A 3043-nucleotide genomic window follows, 5' to 3' on the forward strand; every position below is an offset into this window, starting at 1 on the left:
TTTAAGTGGCTACCGTGGAAATAAACAAAGAGCAACCAAATGAGAACACGTGAAGGCTATTTACCCAGAATGTGTTATGTCAAGGAGTCACCCACCACCAGCATTTTTGGTGCTGTGAAATTCCCCTATGAGGGGATTAATGCACTGGTCAGCTAAGGCTCTCATAACCCAATCATTTCACCTCTAAACCTTCTTGCACTGTCTCACACATGAGCTTTTGGAGGACACTTCACATCCAAACCATAACATTTAGAAGACAATCATATATTTTAAATCAAACAAATTATGTTTCACAGACGGTTTTTAGTGATCGCAATTAAATTAGAACAACTCTGTTCAGCATAAGCAATGACATCAGGTGTCTTTTTCTTCTTTATAAAGACCTGATTTTGCTCTCTGATCTGCTTGGCCTTTATTAGTTAATCAAAATAAACAAATAGAAACAAGTGTCCTCGGTGACAAGCCCCATTATTAATTAGTAAAATCTTTGTAAGAAGAGGACGCCCACTCTTTTCAAGAGATTGTTAAAAAGGAAATGTGTTCTGGCTGCACAAAGCAGAAATGCAGTACTCATCAAGGATTTGTGTCAACTAGCATCTCTTCTGGGTGAGTCTAACATGGCGCATAGCAAATTTCTTTTCTCATTTCATTGCTTTCCTTTTTCCTCGGTGCTTTTATTTCAAAAGGTATTCAAAGTCAATACATCAGTGCCCTAATTAGCTGACACTAAGCAATGCTAATATTCCCAATGCTAATACCATCCTTTCCATATCTCAAGTGGAAACTGATCAATGGATCATTAGAAAAAAAAAACAGACACTGGCTTTAGGCAGATGCCAGCACCCGAATTCCACCATTGTGTGGCAGATGTGGCACCTAAGATCACAATGCCTGGCCCTACAGGACCTGGTATGCAGGTGGAGGCTGGCACGGAAGGCTTGCACCATGACTTTAGGGAAGCAGAGTATGCAGCCAACAACTCTATGTTGTACCAGATCAACTCTGTCTGCACCACCTGGAGGAGAAGAACAATCACATCCATGCTCGCCTCCAGAAGCTGCTAGAGTCCAACTGACAGACACGTCTTGAGTTCCAGCAGCAGCTTGGGGAGGCCCCTGGTGAAGCCAGCCTCGAGGCTGAGGGAGTCCCCTACTAGGCCCTAACCCTGCCTCCCTCCGCCACACTCTCCCCTGAGCACTCACAACCTGACTTAGACACCTTATCAAGGCCTGGCCTTTGGGCACCCTGGGGAGTTGGTGTGCCTACCTGGGCCAGCCCTCATTCTCCAGCATCCCTCCTGGAGCCAGGTAGGGACCTGTTACCCACCCACTTGCCTGTTGCCTGCCCAGCTCCTGAGTCCTTCCTCTCCACTCCACCCAGAATCGAGTGTCCACTTAAATGGTTTCCTGTTGAGAGAGAGAGAGAGAGAGAGAGAGAGAGAGAGAGAGAGAGAGAGAAAGAGAGAGAGAGAGAGAGAGAATGAAAACACAGACACCAACCCCAATGTGGTCTGTTCCCTCCCCTGCTGTGTGAAAATCCCTGTGTCAGAAGATAAGGATTATTGTTTGACTTGAAGACTCCTCATAGAGACCCTGGTACAAAGTACTCCCTCAAACCATTTTTTGCTGAATGAACTTTAAGAAAGGGTTGGGGGAGGTTGCAAAATGAGATGAAAAGTTTTCCTCTGCTGCAAATCTTCAAAAACCGTGGCATTACTCATGGATTCAAATATTTGCTGAGTGCCAGCTACAGGTCCAGTGGTAGGCTAGCTGGGTGCCTGAAATTCAAAGATAAGTACTATCTAGATCCTGTCCTCCAAAAAGATTAAAGTAACATCTTTATTATTTATGGTTTCATACAAAGCCATTGACAAATTATGTTTTAATTCCTATGCTATTCCATGTATGGTGTTGCATTTATAAAATCTAATTTCCTAAGAATGCCTGGCCCTTCCAGTTTCCCAGTTATCTTTCTTCAATGTTTTTAACATCAGGTTTGATTGAACAGATAAAAGCACAATTCAGTTATTTTATAACCAGAAACTAAAGGCACTAGTTTAACGAACATGTCTTCCAATAGTCTCACAAAAAATTCCAAACAACCTAACATTCAAATAGAAGTCCCTCATCTCACATTAGTGACTCTCCCTTAAAAAAAAAAAAAAAAAAAAAAAGAAAAGAAAGAAAGAAAGCTCTGGAGAATAGATAGTACAATTTCAACAATGTTAAGTTCTCCAACACAATTTCCTTCAGCTTCATCTTATCTAAAATCAAGATCTTCTCCAAAAACAGGCCCCCCCCCATGGATATTAGCCAATTAGTATCACAAACACATACATAAAAAAAGTAATTAAACTGATAACAAATGCAGAATAATAAAATAGGGTCCCTTATCTTGGTTGCCTTTTTCTTTCAGCATTCCAAATATTTCACAGGCAGCAAAACACAATTTGGTTTTAAATTATCACTACACACTTTTAGAGCAATTTCGGATATCACTGGGTGTCGAATATGCTAATCTGAAGTTGATTACAGCCTCAGGTGTTATAACATTCTTGTTCTCAGCCTGAAGGAAAGGCATTAATTAACCACAGTTCTGATCCCCAAAGCCAAAGGAAAATATCTCACTGCAGTAGTGATTTAGAAACCACTAGTTCTATCTGAGTATTTTCAAAATTCCAAAGGAGCTTCAAAAAATGGATATCATTAGGAAGGGAATGACCTAGAGCCATCCTCGGTGGTAAATCCTCTCTGGGATTCGTGCCAGCCTAGCAAGAGGATCAATATAGCATTCAGATAGATTTATTTCCGATAGACAAATAAGGGAAAATCACTTAATGCAGTCCTGAGCTTGCAGACTCCTCCATGTCATTCTGCTGCCTTTGATTGCATTTCTTGGAAGCAGGACAGGCCTGAAAGGAAGTCTCTGGAGCCCTTGCATGCCCCTTCTGGGCCCAGCTCTCACCTCTGGTGCTCTCTTCTTCCACCCTCTTGAAATCCCATCATATGAATAAATGCTTATCTATCCCCTTAAGGAATGAGGT

At 41.8% G+C, this 3043-nt stretch overlaps 1 pseudogene; it reads left to right on the top strand.

Moving 5' to 3' along the window:
• The first annotated feature begins 887 nt into the window (after window positions 1-887).
• LOC113187346 (bublin coiled-coil protein pseudogene) lies at window positions 888-1156 on the top strand (annotated as a pseudogene).
• The last annotated feature ends 1887 nt before the right edge of the window (window positions 1157-3043 follow it).

This window comes from Urocitellus parryii, chromosome 2 (assembly GCF_045843805.1).
Source record: "Urocitellus parryii isolate mUroPar1 chromosome 2, mUroPar1.hap1, whole genome shotgun sequence".
Taxonomy (NCBI): Eukaryota; Metazoa; Chordata; class Mammalia; order Rodentia; family Sciuridae; genus Urocitellus; species Urocitellus parryii.